A 20,052-nucleotide genomic window follows, 5' to 3' on the forward strand; every position below is an offset into this window, starting at 1 on the left:
ACATACCCAAGATTGTGTGGCAAGGGGACAGTGAAACCATGCACCGCAAGCAAACCTACAGTAACCAATAGATAATCAACTCAAGATGTGTATGCCAGTCAGACAAACACAATACCTGCCATCTCATAGTGACTTGGAACTGTGTCATGACATGCATCAACCTACAAACAAATAGAGCAAGGCAGTGGCACAATGCTAAATAGACACTGCCAGACAGTTTGCCACCACAAACACACTACCTCACAGTGCAGCTGACTGACAGGAAGGAATTTGGTGAGATGCAGGTGAAGTGAGTGTATCCAAAAGCATTGAGGGGTTTGTAGTCACGAATAATGCTCCCCCTCAAAATTGGACCATCAAGACCTCTCTGAAACATGCCCACATCACAGGGAGTGGAAAATTATGGACAAGATGGCTGACACTGGGTCCTGCTGTGGGAAGCACAAGGCCCTGCTAGGGCATGTGCACAAATCAGAAGCAGGACACCACTGACTGACATCCTGAAAGACAACTTGCACGCCCTCCAATGGAAGCATGTTTCATGGTGGGATGTTTGGCTGGGTGGGAAGGACTGCTGACAGCTCTCACCATACTTACCAGCATGTGGAGGCACACACCCCTCTCAACACGAACTACACACAACTCACCGGGTAGAATGCATTGACTCACACCTCTGTGAAACATCATCAAAAGACACCCTGTACTGGGTGCAGCTGTGTGAAGCACAGGGGCTCTCTTTGGACTTGTAGCCAAACAAACACCAGGATTTCACAGTCAGCCATCTTGTCATTGCTGTCACACCCCCTCACAGGGAAGCAGAGTCAATAGGGAGGAAGTATGGGCATGCTGGGAAGGGGGGTGTGACCAAGAGCATGATGGGAGTCACAGTCACAGACAATCTACACCCACTTACATGGCCCAGCAAGTTCCAACTGAACCATACTCGCCCCACAGGGAGTGGGAAGGGACTGACAGGATGTCTGACACTGGGCTCTGTTGTGGGGAGCACAAGGCCATGCTGGGACATGGGCAACAACAATATCAAACTCTGTCTGTGACAAGCTGGGAAAAAGCAGTGTACAGGCAGGCATCTGTTCGTACAGTAGAAAATGTCATGTTTGAGAACCATCGATGCATGTAGAAACATAACTCACATTGTGTGTCTCTTCCAAACACAAGTGGTGCTGGGGACCCAGCACCCAATGAAGAGAATTCCCAGGCCCAGACTCTGGTGGACGCTGAGCGCTCTCATTTGATTTTGTCTCTGTCCTCTTCGGATGACGACGACCAACCTGGCCCCTCCGGTGTGAGTCATCATGCAGCACCAGCAGCATCAACATCTGCACCACCTGTACCCACGCCTCCAGCATCTAGAAACCGACAGGGCACCCCCGCCAACACGGACAGACCAAGGCCACTGAACACCCACAGCACAGGGACACAGGACCCCCCAGAAGCTACAGCAAACGCCACCAGCAACATCACCCAAGGGGTCCCAGTGTCACCTGTGCGTCCCATCGCTGGTCCTGTCCGTCTGGATAGGGGTGCTGGGAGGGGTGGGAGGCAGAAGGCGCGCCATGCAAAGGGGTCTGGACTGCATGATGACCCCCAACTGGCATGCATCTTAGATGCGTACCAGGATAGCACCGGAGGATTTGGCCAGGTAGTGGGGATCCTCAAGGACATGCAACAGGAGCAGGCTGAACACCATGCCCGCATGGAGGCCAAGTGGGATGCCCTTACTGCGGTGCATCGGGACATACTCCAATGCCTCCGCCAGATCAACACAAACCTGTCCACACCTCCCTGTGTGGCCACAACATCTGTTGCAATACCATCTGCCAGCGCCACAGGGAGGGAGGAGGACTCTGGCAGAGAGTCCCCTGCACTGCAGAGGCCTGCACCCGAGGATCCCCCCCAGGAAGAAGAGGGTTCGTCTGAAGAAGGACATGTGAGAGGCAGATGTCCCAGCACATCCCCCAGTGCCTCTAAACCTGTTCTGGACAATGTTCTTTGTGCGCAATCCGTTCACCTTGTTCAATCGCACACAACTCGCCCACATGGCATGGAGGGTTCATGTTGGGCCAATGTCGCAGATGACTGTGGACTTTACTCTGGACATTTCATCTACCAGCACTTCCAACTCTAATGTGAACTTTGGATTCCAAAACCAATGTACAGCACCCACTATCCTGTGCACTTTCCTCACACATGTTCGAAAACAAACTCACCAGTACACCATACTTGCCTCTGTTGTGATTCCAAATTGTCATGTGTCATGGAGATGTTGATCTGATACACAACACAGTGCATGCCAAATACTGCAACAATGTGACCACCGTTAGGTGAGTCATGGTGATGTGACACATGTGAGGGAGACACACCACTATGGCAACACAACACATACTCACCATGGCCATGTTACTCATCCCACACAATGATGTTGACTTGAAACACATAGGTATGCACAACCACAACACCTATCCACAGTCAGTGGTAACAAGTCCACAGGTGAGGTAAGCAAATGTCAGTCAGATCTGGGAAGACAGACCACGCACCTAACAAAGCATAGCACAGGTTCATTACACATTAGCAACATGTTTATTCAAAAATAGTTGCAAGGCAATGTACGTTACGGTGGACACACGGTCACAGAGTGTCTGAGAATTGTAGTCCAGGGGTGTGTGGCACATCACTTGATGTCAATTGACTACTCCCACACTGGTGTCAGATTCTGGGTGTTGGGGGTCAGTGTTGAACATACATCAGGCAAATTACCCTGTGAAGGACAGACACAAGACACAGTCGAAAGCACAGCAGAATAAGAGAGAAATGCAATACACATGCAAAAAACATGTCGCAAGAAACCTACACAAAAACAAGTTAGCAGTACTACCCTATTGTGGAGTACACACCACCTGAATGGACACATCACTGCACGCATCCAGTCAAGTGGCACACAGACACACCCAGACAGCAACAGAGCAGCCACAACACATTCCAGGCCTACTCCATACATTGACATGACATAACCCTGGAAACTCACATTCAGGTGAAGAAGTTGTTGATGAGCTGTGAGCGGACGTCACCCTCATCCTCATCATCACTGGCATCTTGGCCCAGGCCGGGATCCTTCACAGGTGCCGGAGGTTGGTCATCGTCATCGTCATCCTGGATGAGAGGCACCTTCTTCTGCACTGCCATGTTGTGTAGCATGCAGCATACAAGGATTATTTTGCACACCTTTGCAGGTTCATATGGGAGGGCCCCTCCGGTCTTGTCCAGGAAGCGAAAGCGGCTTTTCAGGAGTCCGAATGTCCGCTCAATCACCCTCCTGCTCCGACCATGTGCCTCATTGTAGCGCATCTCGGCTGGTGTCACAGGGTTCCGGAGGGGTGTCAGCAACCACGGCATGTTGGGGTATCCGGAGTCACCTACACACACAAAAATGAACAAGTAGCTGAGTTTTGTAGGAGTGCGGAATACAACATTGACAAACACACACAATGATAACCAGTCAGTGCACACCGACAAGCCAGGCATGCTGAAATGGCATCTGTGACATCAGCGTTGCAATGCGACTACTCCTCATTATGTAGGCATCGTGTACAGAACCAGGGAACCGTGCACACACGTGTGTTAGACATGTCTGCAAGACATACCACCAGAGCATTGATCGAGTGGAAATGTTTCCTGTTCCGGTATGCCTGCTCATGTGCCTGTGGTGGTATCAGGGCCACATGTGTCCCATCAATAGATCCAATGACGTTCGGCATCCTCCCCAGTGTATAAAAGGCATCCTTTATTTCAGGGAGTTCAGCTGGGCTCGGGAACTTGATGTACAGGTCTAGGAAATGCAACATCCCCTCCAAGACATCACGTAGCACCCGACTAAACATAGTTTGCGACATACCACCAGCAGTAGCCACAGTGTACTGGAAGGTACCAGTAGCAAAGAAGTGCAGGGCTGCCATCACCTTCACCTCTGGGGTCAGTGCTGTAGGGTATGTCCGGCCAGGTAGCAGATGTGGCACCAACTGCTCCGCCAACTCCTCAATCAGTGGCCTAATGAAGCGGTACCGTCGGATGCATTCGCGTTCCTGCATGGTTGCAAGGTCTGGGAACGGTCGATGGACAGCTGGTGCCCTGCAGAACAGAGATGAACAAAGGAAGATTGTCGGTTCATCCACCCATGTGGCCATGACCAGGCTCAATATCACATGATAGATCATGACATTACACAATGTACTGAGGTGGGTGCTGTTGGACATGGACACATATGTCACCTACATGACCATCAACTCACATCTCAATTCCACATGTCCACATGAGTCCCATGTAGTGCAATGGGCAATCATCTGGCTGTGTCACCCGACCTATGTACTGCTGTGACGTTACAAACACACACCACAGTGACAAGTGAGGCCTGATGTCTCCCAGGCATCACAGATCTTTGCCATGCAGAAACCCAGGGTCCCTGTATTGCCACATCGACACTGGCATGGACATAGCGTATCACTTGCACACCACAAGGCAAGCGTGAGTCCCACAGGTAGTGGCCACTGTTGTCCCTGCAGGCCCTACATGTACGTCTCTTAGACACACACACACCATCAAGGTTGATGCATATACCAGATTGATGTGGAGACTGTCACCCATTGGGCACATTTGATCAGATACATCTGAGACACAACATGCACACAGACTGTGGGTGCACATCAGTTTTGTGGCTACAGGTCTCACTGTGACGTACATAGCATCACCCCCAGGACTCAGGGTGTATGTGATATGGCCCAAACATATCCAACATGAAACTGTGTCCATGACTCATGCCCATTACTGTACATTTGCATATCACAGTGGTAATGTGCACGACACACAAAGGATTCTGCCCCCATGTACACGTGCACAGCCTGGGAGTGGCTGCACAAAAGTGTCACCCAACAAACCAAATATGCCCCCCCCCAAACACCCAGGGAATGCAGCCTTACATGCCATGGGACACTGTGTGGCCAATGCTGTAGTGTGGTAGGTGTGTACAGGTGTCCCTGGCAAGTAATTGTGTGTTGAATCCGTCGAATAGTCACACCAATGAGGTCCAACGTGGATGACAATGCGTACGCATTGCACGGTTCATGACCGAGCCGTGCGTACGCTTTGCCATTGAATGCAATGAGGTCCGACGCGGGTGACCATGCCTACGCATTGCACTGTTCATGACCGAGCCGTGCGTACACTTTGCCATTGAATGCAATGAAGTCCGACGCGGGTGACAATGCGTACGCATTGCACGGTTCATGTCCGAGCCGTGCGTACGCTTTGCCATTGAATGCAATGAGGTCCGACGTGGGTGACAATGTGTACGCATTACACGGTTCATGACCGAGCCGCGCGTACGCTTTGCTATTAAATGCAATGAGTTCCGACGCGGGTGACAATGCGTACGCATTGCACGGTTCATGTCCGAGCCGTGCGTACACTTTGCCATTGAATGCAATGAGGTCCGACGCGGGTGACCATGCCTACGCATTGCACTGTTCATGACCGAGCCGTGCGTACGCTTTGCCATTGAATGCAATGAGGTTCGACGCGGGTGACAATGCGTACGCATTGCACGGTTCATGTCCGAGCCGTGCGTACGCTTTGCCATTGAATGCAATGAGGTCCGACGTGGGTGACAATGTGTACGCATTGCACGGTTCATGACTGAGCCGTGCGTACGCTTTGCTATTGAATGCAATGAGTTCCGACGCGGGTGACAATGCGTACGCATTGCACGGTTCATGTCCGAGCCGTGCGTACGCTTTGCCATTGACTGCAATGAGGTCCGACGCGGGTGATAATGCGTACGCATTGCACGGTTCATGACCGAGCCGTGCGTACGCTTTGCCATTGACTGCAATGAGGTCTGACGCGGGTGACTATCATGCATACACGTCGGGCAGGCATGGTCCGAGACAGGCGTACGCCTTGGCCATTGAATCTTATGGAGACGGGTGCTTGTGTATTTTCAAACTACGCATTGTACAGTCAGTTGACCGAGCCAGGCGCACCCATTGGCTCTGGACTGTCATGGAGACGGATGAGGATTCAAAACTTGTACGAGTTGTGCACTGGAAATTCAGTTGGATGCCTACAACAATGTTGCAATTACTAGTGTTTCATGAAGGTGAAGATTTGAACGATGCGGAAGGCGTGTACGAGTTGTACTTTTCCATGGATGGGCCAGATTCATAGAATGCAACCGTGTTGGACCTATCACTTGGGACACATGGCACAGATTCTGCCTCTGCAGCACAGATAGAAGTCTGGCTGTCCCTATATACTGCCACTATATACGCAACCTCGGATCAACGCCCGTGTCTACTCACCGTCTGGTTCATCACAATCAAGAGATCTGTATTTCCAGGTATTTTTACTTTGCGCTAAACAGCTATGTTGGACGTAGTAGGTGTGCATTTGAACTTATGCTCTTTTTCTATTCATGTTTTCCACGGCGCGCAGTTTCCTGGGACCAGAAAAGCTATTGCCCCTGGAATTCCTTTGAGCACAGACTTCGCCTCTTTAACACTTAAGATCGGTGAGTTTTCATCTGTGTTAGTCTGACTACATTGTCTTGTGAGGCCTGGCATATATGCACTCGCAATTGTTTGTAGTGAATGTTTTTATAAGAAGGTAATGCCTTTTCGTTCACAGAATTTCCTCAACCATCTCGAGTGTCCTTTTCAATAAATACTGACGGGGCCCGAGCATTTTCTAATTTTCTAATATTCGCTCAGTTCGCACGCTCTTACAAACAAGGTAAAATAGTTCTTTTGCCAGACATTTAGTCTCTTCTTTTTATCTCAGTTAGAGACTGCGTCACTAAAATATCTATTCCAACATTTGTTTAATAGGAGATCCATTTGTCTACCATGTTGATGTGATTTACTTAGACCTTTGGCGTTCCGGTGGAGGTCAGGACTGCATTCCTGCCTTTTCTTATGACTGGGCTCTGCCAGTCACAGTTTGATTAGTTCCTCCTATTCAACACAGGTGAGCGTGATAATTAGTTTCTCGTTCTCTCAAACCATTGCATTGCGAGTGTGTAGCTTATTCTGTTAGCTAATAGTGTATGAGCCGCTTTAGTTTTATCTCCATTCCACAGAATTTTTACTTTTTATGCTCTTGTTCTTTCATCACGTTTGAGGTTCTATTGATACTGGGCATTATTTGGCTGAATTTCTCTTTCTGCCACTTCCTTTTTTCTTTCAACCCCTTTAAATACTCTTCCTTAACCTATAATACTGCATCTTCCTTCAGCTTGTCTTTTACTTTCTTTCACCTTCTTTATTATTTTTTGAGTTGGTGCGATTTTTATCATGGGTTCAAGTGACCCGTTTCTAGTGCTGTTTCAATCTTAAAAATGTAATCTATATGACACTCGTGACTGATGACCACTGTGTATTATGTGCAATTTAAGATAAATGACATAAATGAGTTATTCAATGTTAGTTTTATATAATATAAATCCTTATTTTGTACTATTTTGTATCCGTCAGGTCCCATTACATCGTTAGTCCGTTTCATACGGTTTTCTTAAGCCCTGAAGAAGGTGGTACCCGAATTAGGGTGTGGTCACCAAAACGCACATCGGCGCTTTAAATGAGGCCCCCTCATCTTTTTTCATCTTTCAAATATTACATTTTTTTGAAATTATAACAAAATATGTATAATCATGTACAGTATTGAGTATTTATATGCTGATTTTCGAATATTGATTTCATTGTATGCGGGGCCTTCATGCATATTTAGGTTATTGTTGGCATAAGTGTGACGTATGTATTGGTGGTGCTGTATGACATTGGTTTGAGTTTGAGTGTGTGCTGTGAATGATTGATTGTCAATGGGACCTTTCTCTGGGTTTGATCAACACTGCTGTATATAAAAAAACTTTTGTCATTTTAATGTATTATTATCTATAAATTGTTAATATATGATTGCATAGGAACTGATCTTTTTGACCAAGAAAAAAAATAAAAATAAAATCTAAGAAGGAGTAGATTCCTCCTGATGTGTTAAATGTTCTGTTCGTTGGTCCAGTCAGAGTGTCAATGCTTGAATAGATGATACGGTGTACATATTGAAATATATAAATAGAGAACGGTTTTTTCTATGTGAATTTTGAATTTTCCCCTGATTCTCTACCTACATTAATCTGTCAGGGGTTCTCCTTTGTTATATTGGCTGTCTGTCCCCCAGGGAGGTCACTTGCCTGCACTACATGCTACTGGACCACATCCCTGCTACCACTGCTGCTGTCTCTGCATCCTCTGGCTCCTGCTATGGCACGTACTCTGGAGAGGGCCCCAACCTTCACTGAGGAGTCGAACCAGGCCCTGCTGGGCGGGCTCCTTCCACAGTACAGCAAGCTGTATGGGAAACCAGGGGAGCAGGTGAGTGTGCAGTCCACTGCCTTCCTAATTCTGCATGTTGTCTGACTAGCAGGACTAGCAGTGTGTACACCAGTGGCAAGCATTCTCACTGACTACTTTCATCACCCAAAGTGCGTAGGTACATGCAATGAACAGGTGTAATTAGTGCAAGCTTAAACTTCCCAGGCATTGTTAACATGTCAGACATGCAGGTGATGTGTCCTTCCCCATGATTGCACTACCTGTGTAACTCATTTCCCTTTGTGATGATGACATGTATCTCCAAATGTGTGCAGCACAAATATGGGGCATGTGTGTTAATGTACTTTTAACTTTGTCATCCTCACAGGTTGATGCCAATCAGAAGCAGGAGATATGGCTGACCATCGCCTGGGCAGTTCGTTCGGGGGGGTCTACAAGCGCCGGATCCGCAACTGCCAGAAGAGGTGGCAGGACCTTCGGGGCTGGACCCGGAGGATAGCTAGAGTCCAGCTGAAGCTGTCACCTCCACGCAGGAGGGGCACACACCGGACCCTGACCCCCCCACATGCTCCGGATCCTGGCGGTGGTCTTCCCGGACTTGGATAGGCAGCTGAAGGCCAGACAGCAGCAGGAAGGGGGTAAGTCCATGCCTAATCTGTGTACTATGTCTGACATGCTAATTGCAGTCTTTTGGCCTGGTCACACTTCCACATTACGTAGGTCTTGTAGTCCAATACTCAGGTCCCTCAATTGTGTGATGCACCCTCCTCATCTGTTCCACAGGTGTGGCCCCTACAGTCTGTTGCTTGTGTCACTAGGGCACTGTGTCCCTGCAGTCAGCAATGCTTCAGCTACCAGACAGCATCTGTTCCCGTGACTCTGTTGTGTGTTTCATGGGTGGTTCAATTGTTTGCCCAATGCCTGAGATCTGACATGTGATCTGTGTGTGCCCTTGAGATGTGTTCCAATTGCTGGTCTGACTCGCCACATGTGGCTGGGGTATTCCAAACAAACCCATGCAGCAGGGGACTCCAATTATGGGGCCTCAGGAGTATGTATATCAAGTATGTCACACTTGCTTAGCCACCTGACTACTATCCAGGGCCAAACACTGTTTCATGTAGACCTGGGCAGTCATGCCTCCTCAAGGGCATTTAGAAACACTCTGTAATCCCACTCCTATGTATCAAATTACAGGTCCCGCTTCGTCTTTGGCAGACCTTTGGTTCATCCTGCAACATTGTATCCTGCGGTGTTGTACTTTGAGTTTCACTGCTGACACCGAGCCTCCGCTGCTGGTTCTTGTCGTCGCTTTGGGGAAAGGAAGGAAGGGAGGAATACTACATCTCCCAGGCGCCCTCTGCTGATTCCACCTGTGCCTAGGGCCGCCCACCCGCCCTCCCGCCCACTGGTGCTACAAGAAACCTCGCGGAACCCGCTGGCGCGGGTCCCGCTTCGTCTTTGGCAGACCTTTGGTTCATCCTGCAACATTGTATCCTGCGGTGTTGTACTTTGAGTTTCACTGCTGACACCGAGCCTCCGCTGCTGGTTCTTGTCGTCGCTTTGGGGAAAGGAAGGAAGGGAGGAATACTACATCTCCCAGGCGCCCTCTGCTGATTCCACCTGTGCCTAGGGCCGCCCACCCGCCCTCCCGCCCACTGGTGCTACAAGAAACCTCGCGGAACCCGCTGGCGCGGGTCCCGCTTCGTCTTTGGCAGACCTTTGGTTCATCCTGCAACATTGTATCCTGCGGTGTTGTACTTTGAGTTTCACTGCTGACACCGAGCCTCCGCTGCTGGTTCTTGTCGTCGCTTTGGGGAAAGGAAGGAAGGGAGGAATACTACATCTCCCAGGCGCCCTCTGCTGATTCCACCTGTGCCTAGGGCCGCCCACCCGCCCACTGGTGCTACAAGAAACCTCGCGGAACCCGCTGGCGCGGGTCCCGCTTCGTCTTTGGCAGACCTTTGGTTCATCCTGCAACATTGTATCCTGCGGTGTTGTACTTTGAGTTTCACTGCTGACACCGAGCCTCCGCTGCTGGTTCTTGTCGTCGCTTTGGGGAAAGGAAGGAAGGGAGGAATACTACATCTCCCAGGCGCCCTCTGCTGATTCCACCTGTGCCTAGGGCCGCCCACCCGCCCTCCCGCCCACTGGTGCTACAAGAAACCTCGCGGAACCCGCTGGCGCGGGTCCCGCTTCGTCTTTGGCAGACCTTTGGTTCATCCTGCAACATTGTATCCTGCGGTGTTGTACTTTGAGTTTCACTGCTGACACCGAGCCTCCGCTGATGGTTCTTGTCGTCGCTTTGGGGAAAGGAAGGAAGGAAGGGAGGAATACTACATCTCCCAGGCGCCCTCTGCTGATTCCACCTGTGCCTAGGGCCGCCCACCCACCCTCCCGCCCACTGGTTCTATATCTATCCATTACTGCTTCCGCAGCGTGGAACGCGTGCGGGAACGAGCCCGGGCGAAGCCCGGGACAAGGGCGGGACCGTCTGTGGCCGTCAGGGGCCGAGGGAGGCCGGGCCGGGCCATTCCTCTTGGTCCCACCGTGTTGTTGGTCCTGGTAAAGTCTTCCGTTACCAAGCATTTCGTGAACTAAGTGTGGATGTGTTTGCATTAGTATACAGTTATTTGTACCACTTGTCTAGCTTTGTACTTCGTAACTGAGCTTATGGCCATTTCTACACGCTCGGGTAAGGGAGGTGGGCCTGGCGGGAGCACAGTTAGTGGCACTTTAGACCAATTTTTAATACACGCCTGTTCTGTCCTCGAAAAGGAAATAGCTATCACCGAACGCCGCTTCTCTCTTGATCAGCTCAATGCTAAACGTTCATCACTGGGCAATATAGCAATGGCTGCTTCCCCCGTCACAGAAATTAATCAAACTAACATTATCACACTGGGTAACAACCTAAGTACGGCGTCCAGAATGGATGTACATCTAGATAGCTCTTCAGGTCATGGCCCCTCACCGCGGGGAACAACCTTTACAACGCAACTTTTACAACGCACTACCATTACAACGAAACTTTTACAACGCAAATGCATTTACAACGCATGCCATTACAACGCAAGTCTTTACATCGACTTGCACTAGATGGCGTGCTAACATTACAAATAGTGTAGTTTACTATCCCAACACCTTCCCTACTGTTACGTGGACTGGAGTTGGAATAGTAAATTACACTTTTCTAATGTTAGCACGCCATCTAGTGCAAGTCGATGTAAAGACTTGCGTTGTAAAAGCATGCAGTGTAAATGCATTTGCGTTGTAAAAGTTTTGTTGTAACAGCATGCGTTGTAAAAGCATGCGTTGTAACGTCATACATCCCTCACCGCAGTTAGACTTGTCCCGTTCTCCCCTGCTGGTAATCTCAACGGCAGCCTCAGAGTCTATTGTCGACCTAGTACCTTCCCCTGATATTCCTGTTTCTCTTGAGTCACCTAATATTGCCGGATCTAAAGCTGTCCCAAGTAAAAGGAAAAGAATGGGTAGTGGCCACAAGGGGGACCGATCAAAAGCATCTAAGAAATGTAAAACCAAATCGTGCAATACTACCAACACGAAAGCGGGTCGCACAGCAATATCTACACCCCAACACCAGAGGTTACAATCATTCACTGCGCACCCCACTAATTTGGTCCCTCAAACAACATCTGTAGAACCTAGGCGGCGCAGAAGGAAGCTGCGTGCTCGAGCTGTGCGTTATTTTTTACTCAGTTACTTTTTAAAATTGAATCGCTGCTAAATTAACTTTTAAAATCTGTTTTAGGATCTGTTTTAGAATCGTACCAATTGCACTTTACCTGTTCTAACTGGTGGGGCATCTGTGGTGGGCAATCGGGGACGGAGTTGTGTGTTATACTCCGGGGGCGGCGGACATCTTGGGAGGTGGAGGTCAGCGGTGCAGCTGCCGCAGAGAGCTTGGGCGTCCTGGCTGAAAAGGGGCGGATGTGGCGAGCGCGCATTAGAACCTAGGCGGCGCAGAAGGAAGCTGCGTGCTCGAGCTGTGCGTTATTTTTTACTCAGTTACTTTTTAAAATTGAATCGCTGCTAAATTAACTTTTAAAATCTGTTTTAGGATCTGTTTTAGAATCGTACCAATTGCACTTTACCTGTTCTAACTGGTGGGGCATCTGTGGTGGGCAATCGGGGACGGAGTTGTGTGTTATACTCCGGGGGCGGCGGACATCTTGGGAGGTGGAGGTCAGCGGTGCAGCTGCCGCAGAGAGCTTGGGCGTCCTGGCTGAAAAGGGGCGGATGTGGCGAGCGCGCATTAGAACCTAGGCGGCGCAGAAGGAAGCTGCGTGCTCGAGCTGTGCGTTATTTTTTACTCAGTTACTTTTTAAAATTGAATCGCTGCTAAATTAACTTTTAAAATCTGTTTTAGGATCTGTTTTAGAATCGTACCAATTGCACTTTACCTGTTCTAACTGGTGGGGCATCTGTGGTGGGCAATCGGGGACGGAGTTGTGTGTTATACTCCGGGGGCGGCGGACATCTTGGGAGGTGGAGGTCAGCGGTGCAGCTGCCGCAGAGAGCTTGGGCGTCCTGGCTGAAAAGGGGCGGATGTGGCGAGCGCGCATTAGAACCTAGGCGGCGCAGAAGGAAGCTGCGTGCTCGAGCTGTGCGTTATTTTTTACTCAGTTACTTTTTAAAATTGAATCGCTGCTAAATTAACTTTTAAAATCTGTTTTAGGATCTGTTTTAGAATCGTACCAATTGCACTTTACCTGTTCTAACTGGTGGGGCATCTGTGGTGGGCAATCGGGGACGGAGTTGTGTGTTATACTCCGGGGGCGGCGGACATCTTGGGAGGTGGAGGTCAGCGGTGCAGCTGCCGCAGAGAGCTTGGGCGTCCTGGCTGAAAAGGGGCGGATGTGGCGAGCGCGCAGCGGACGCGCGCAGCGGGCGCGACGCTGGCGCGCCGAAGGCGCGCCAAAGGCAAGCCCGTCTGCGCCCGTCCGCGCCCGACCGAGACCAGAGGCCAGGATCCCTGCTCCCGCTGCTGTAACACTACGCCCCTATACGTCCGATCAGTTAAGAAAATTTTGTGGCACACAACAATGTCATCACTCTTTGGGCCCCCCCTTTGACCAGACTCACTGCACTCAATGCAATTTCCTCCTGAACCCAGAGGATCAGGAAGGGAAGAAATGTCCTGTAATCTCGGACTTCAAAATGAAGCTGGTAAACTGCCGCTCACTACCAAAACATTCGCTTGAAATAAGACTGCTCTTAGAAGATACCAGCCCGGATATAATGTTTCTTACGGAAACTTGGCTGACGGACTGGTCTAATTCAGCGGTTGTTCAGGCACTCCCCCCAGGTTACACTATCCAAAGACAAGATCGCCCCCTTACCAGGGGGGGAGGGCTTGCTATTATCCATAGGGATTCCTTTAGCTGCAGGATTTCTGACGGGCTTATCCGAGATTGTGAAAGCTGCTCTTTTTCTATCAAATTTACACCTACATGCACCTTCTCAGGTATGTTAATATACCGACCCCCAGGTGCGATTGGATCTTTTCTTGGGGATTTGGTGGATAATACTTCTCTATTGGTTAGCTCCCTGCCAAACTTCACGGTTCTGGGAGACCTTAACCTACACCTCGAATCCCGTACGGCCACGTATGTGGAAGAAGTATCTGACGCCTTAGAAGTGCTACTCCTTTCTCAGAAAGTGACGGGTCCAACTCACGTCAAAGGTCATCTGTTGGACCCGATCTTTACCAACACCCTCATTCGGGTAGATGACCCACAACCCCTCCCCTGGACTGACCATTATCTTATCTCATTTTCCTGGTCAGCCTCCACGAGTAGGAAAGTTGGAAACCACTCCAAAATTATGAACCGGAATTGGTCCAATATTTCTGTGGAAGAATGGACTGCCATTCTCAAAGAAACCCGTCCCTGTCTAGACCCTGACCCTGAGAAGGCAAATTTACAATTCAATCTTTGGATTAAAAACTCACTGGACGTATTAGCCCCCATAAAACTCAGGGATATCAAAAAGGGCCCAAAAAAAGTTGCTTGGTTCACTACGGAGCTGAGAGATCTTAAACGGAATTGTAAGCATCTCGAGAGGCAGTGGAGAAAAGACTTCTCACGTGAAAAAAAGAAAGTCTATCGTGATGCACTAAAATTGTATAAAATCGAGATTAGGAAAGCTCAATCTAAGTTTTATGAAGCAAAGATTTTATCAGCACCTAACTCTCCTAAGGAAATTTTTAAAATTTTTAAATCTTTGACTACTCCTCCATGCACCACGATTACCTCTACTGATGTACAAGGTCGCTGTAACAAGTTAGCAGAATATTTCCACGATAAGGTACAGGCGATCTATTCAGCCTTTTCGACAGTCACCACTTCTGACCTTAATGCCTCTCTGCAAGAAATTAGAGATCGCCGAGACCAGAGTCTGGAATCTTTTCCGCCCCTGGATTCAGATATAGTGATGTCCGTACTCAAAAAACTTAAATCAGGCTCCCCTAAAGACCAGGCGCCCCCCACAGTGTTGCACAAGGTGGCCCCAGAGGTAGCCCCTGTTATTGCAACCCTTATTAACTCCTCACTGTCAACAGGCAAAGTTCCTTCACTATGGAAGGAAGCGATGGTAAAGGCCCTGCTAAAAAAACCTGGATCAGATCCGGAGGTAATGGCCAACTATCGCCCTATCTCCCTGCTCCCGGGAATAGCCAAAATAGCAGAGAAGTACGTCAATACTACCCTTTCCACTTATTTGGAGGAACATGACTGTTTGCACTCAACACAGACTGGCTTTAGATCTCGACAGGGCACGGAAACAGCCCTGATTGCCGTTGTAGAGGAGGCAAGGAAAATTATGGACTCAGGTGGATCAGCTGCAATAATCCTCCTTGATCTCAGTGCGGCTTTTGATACCGTCAACCATCAAATTCTCATTACAAGATGTTACGAGATGGGGATGAACGGTACCGCACTGAGATGGATAGCCTCATTTCTGGAAAGCCGCACATTCCAGCTCTTTGAGGAGAATGCGACTTCTAGGAAGGTGCCTTTGAAGAGTGGAGTGCCTCAGGGCTCATCACTTAGCCCCACTCTTTTTAATATTTATATGTGCCCCTTGGCTAAAATAGTGGAGGCATTCGGCATACAAATTGTTATGTATGCCGACGATACTCAGTTGATTGTCTCCCTTAAAAACTCAGGACATCCGGGAAGTAATCTTTCCAGATGCCTGGAGGAGATATCCGTGTGGATGAAAGAGTCCTGTCTCCAGCTCAATGGATCAAAGACAGACCTTATGCTGCTGGGAAAACCCCTGCCTCCAGACACGCCGTTAGCATGGCCTAGTTGTATGGGAAACCCGCCCACTCCGAAAAAACACATCAAGAGCTTAGGAGTCTGGATTGACGCAAGATTAGACATGAAGACACAGGCTAGCAAGGTAGCTGGGTGCTGCTTCGGGATTTTGAAGTCGGCACGAAAGATCTTGCCTCTTCTCCCATTTCATGCAAGAAGACTACTCCTCCAGGCACTAATATTGTCGCGTCTGGACTACGCTAATGCCCTATACTTAGGAGCCCCCCAGTCTACAATATGCATATTACAGAAGGTCCAGAACTGTGCGGCAAGAATTCTCTTGCAAGTTTCGCGGCTAGACTCAGCAAAAAAGGCTATTAGACAATTGCACTGGCTCCCTGTTTTAGAAAGGATCAAATTCAAGGCCCTCTGTGTCACTCACAAGATCATGGCCGCGAATGGACCTCCAATCCTTCGAAAGATAGTTTCTCTATACCAGCCTAAAAGGCACCTTCGCTCTGAAAATAAGCGCCTCGCCATGGTACCGAGAATTGTCAGGACCAGATGTGGAGGTCGCTGTTTCTCCTATGTCGCTTCTAAGACCTGGAACACCCTCCCTGACTCGATCCGTTTGGAGGAGGAATATCTGCCCTTTCGACGGCTTTTGAAGACGCATTTTTTCCCTAAGGTATAATTCTATCTGCCCCCGCCGACTGGTTCTCAGCGCTGGGAGGCCCTAGGGTAGCCATGCGCTCTATAAATGCCTCTTTCATTTCATTTCATTTCATTCAGTTACCTTTGAATCCTGGATTGCATGGCCCCGAGTCCCAATCTTCTTTTGTTGACCAAATTGAAATTCTTATTAAATCTTTCACACTCCCCTTGATTGAAAGAGTGAAGACTCTGTCCGAGAGGCTCGAGAGATTTGAACAGGCCTCTTTAGACAATTTCTTCTTGCTTAAATCACTAATGAAGTTGCACTCGAAGATTGGCCATGATAACTCTGTTATTGTAGACCCTATTCCTAACATCCCAAACTAGTCTATTTCTCAACTTACTCTGCCAAATCCGAATATTACCTTAAATTTAGGGCCCAAGATTGGAGCCACCACATCAGGTCACAAATCCCAAGCATCTTCGCGCATCTTGGACAGAAAATCCACGAAAAATAAAAAACTAGTTTCGGGTCCAACTAATAGCCACAAAAATTTTGAAGCATTAGGGTATGAGGCAGAATCCACCCAGAGTCTACCTAAATCACTTAGTAAGGATCCTGCACAAGACCAACCAAATGATAATGCTACTTGCACCCAGCATAACTTACCCCACATTAATTTGCCACCGGAGTGCCTACCTTTTGTGGCTGTTTTAACAGGTGTCCCTCAGCTTAAAGCTGGTAAAACTGAATCCTTCACCGAATTAAAAAATAAAACAACACATTGGCTTAATAATAATAAGCCGCTTCCTAGGCACCTGGATGGCCATGTTCTTCATGTTAGAAGGGTTTCCTGGGTGGGTAATAGACGTAAAAACATCTCTGGTGATTGTATCCTTGTAAACTTTAGGGATTCTCGTGTTACAAGGTTGATCTGTAACTATCATTCAGGCTCTGCTATAAATGGCATAGGATGTCTTGACTTAAGTCAATTCTATTCAGATTCTGTATATTTTCACTGCTCAGTCTTTTTTCCACTTGGCCCACGATGGGTTCCATAAGGGGGCCCAGACCACCAGTGTCAATGACCACGCCACTTCTGCCTCCATTAGACATCGTGATTCGCATGGATACTATGATTCTTATTGACATGGAAATTCTGCTGCGGTCGATTTCTGGATCTCCGCTGGCGATCAACACAATGAAGTTGCAGAAGTTTTCCCTGAACCTGCTGGGGATTCTCCACCTATCACTTTGACATTCCATGCCCAACACCAAAGACCACAGTTTGGTCCAAATTCCCAGGATATAATCTACCCGTTATTGCCTCCCATATCTAATTTGTCCCAGGCCACTCCTAGCTTTGCCATTCCTCCTATATCTCGTGATTTACTTACAGACGCCCTTCCTCTAATGGTCCTAAGCTGGAATGTTGCTGGCATTGCCAGCAAATTAGATCTTCCAACTTGGAATTCTCTGATAGAGCCTTATAGTATCTGCATTTTTCAGGAGACTTGGAGCACAGTGCCCCATCATATGGTTGGCTATTCTACCTTTTTTGAGCCAGCCATTTTATCCTCGTCTGGGAGAGGACGCCCTTCAGGCGGTCTTCTCATTTGGGTCAGTATTTCTCTCGGGTGCACTATTAGACAGGCCCATAATATCTCTCCTGATATCTTAAGGCTCACCCTTAAGGGAGCCCAGGGAAGGAAATCTTTTGATATATTTAATATCGATGCCAGGGGTCTAAGCGGAGGAGCCTTGTCACCCACTCTTACACTTCTAGAGAGGGAACTGCGTAAGTGCCATCACGCATCTCACGTCCTGGTAGCAGGATATTTTAATTGCTCTTTTGAGCCCCTTGCATCATTAGACCTCCCTGATCTATTGGAGGATGACGCCAAAAGAGGCATTCCTTTACTCTCATTGCCCCCGATTAAGAGATGGACTAAATCAGTTATATATATGAACACCATGACCTTGGAGTTTGGACTAAGGGCGGCTAACGGTAGAACAGCCTCGGACCTGCAAGGTGCTCATACCTACAACAGGATAAATCACACTTTGAGGATAGACTTTATACTTCTTGACTTTAAACTTTGGTCATATGTGCTGGACATGGAAATAATCCCCTCTGTTAATAGCGACCACAATCCGTTATCTTTAAGTTTAAAACCGTTTTGGGAGGGAGTAAATGGGTCTATGATCCCGTCAATAGGAAGCCTTATGTCAACCCTTGAGGTGCGCCCCGCAAACTGCGAGAGGTGCCTCAAATGGCGTAAAGTGATGCTTGATGATAAAGTTCACTCGATCGGGGCAATACTGTGTGCAGCACAAGTTGAGCTGGCCTCGTTTAATATCTATGAGGCTGCTTTTGACAAGGTTCCAATCTTTTTTCAAGGTATTATCAAAGAACTGGGGAACTTATTTCTAGTATGTGGTAAAGGCGGACCAGCGAGGGGGGGGGGGGGGGGAAAGCACAAATCCATGGAAGGCTGGTATACACAAAATTGTAGGCGGAAGAAATCTGCCTTAATCACGGCCCTCAAAAGTAGGATTAAATCTGAGATCCAGCTGGCCAGGAAGGAGTATAGGATCTGTGTATCAAATGCTAAAAAGGCTTGGGAAGAACTATACTGGCAGGCACTTAGGGAGGCTTCCTTAAAACGGGACTCTGGCCACTTCTGGAGTACAATTAGGACCAAAAACAGACCAGCTCATGAGCTTATGACCTGTAACATCACTAGTGCGGTTTGGTTTGAGCATTTCTCCAAACTCTACTCTTCCTTGCCAGAGAGTGAGGGGGAGCTTCCTTGTATGGAGGCTTTCCCCCCAGCGGCTTCACCGGATATTAATTCTTTTACCGAAAGGGAAGTGGTCAACGCTATTAAGTCCATTGTCCCCCAGAAGGCAGCTGGTCCCGATGGTATCCCTGGTGATGTCCTCAGATTAGATCCAGTTAGTTGGGGGAAGCTTCTCTCCACCTTAATTAATGCCATCGCCAATGGTGCTTCGGTCCCTGAATCCTGGAAGGGGGCTGAGGTAGTCCCGATTTTTAAGAAGGGTGGTAGGGATGACCCAGCCAACTATCGCCCTATTAGTCTGATTGATTCAACCCAGAAGGTTGTCGGGAAGGTGATCCTGGAAAGGATCCTACTCTGGGCGAAGGATAACAACATCCTCTCAGACTATCAGGCAGGTTTCAGGGTCGGGACAGGTACCATAGAGCAAGTCTTCAGGTTACTCCTCATCTACTGGAAGGTTGTCCTCCTTGGAAAGGGCAGCCTTTACCTTGCCTTTATAGATCTTAAAACAGCCTTTGATCTAGTTCCCCGATCTACTCTGCGGGATGTCCTGGCCAGTATGAAGATTCCATCTTACCTACTGGCTCTATTAATAAAACTCCATGAGGGAAATTACGCACAAGTGCGATGGGGTTCTCAGGGCCAGAAGACAGAGAGAATCCCAGTGAACAGGGGTGTACGCCAGGGATGCGTTCTTGCCCCTACCCTTTTCTCACTTTACGTGAATGGTGTAGTGGAGCATTTGATGAAAGTCCCTTCGGACGCACCATCCCTGGCAGGTGAACGTATTCCAACTCTCCTGTTCGCTGACGATACTCTTACTGTCTAAAACACCCATGGGTTTACAAATTCTCCTCGACCGCTTCCAAACCTTCTGTAAAGGCAGAGGACTTATAATAAATTCCGCCAAA

This window comes from Triturus cristatus, chromosome 1_1 (genome assembly GCF_964204655.1).
Source record: "Triturus cristatus chromosome 1_1, aTriCri1.1, whole genome shotgun sequence".
Taxonomy (NCBI): domain Eukaryota; kingdom Metazoa; phylum Chordata; class Amphibia; order Caudata; family Salamandridae; genus Triturus; species Triturus cristatus.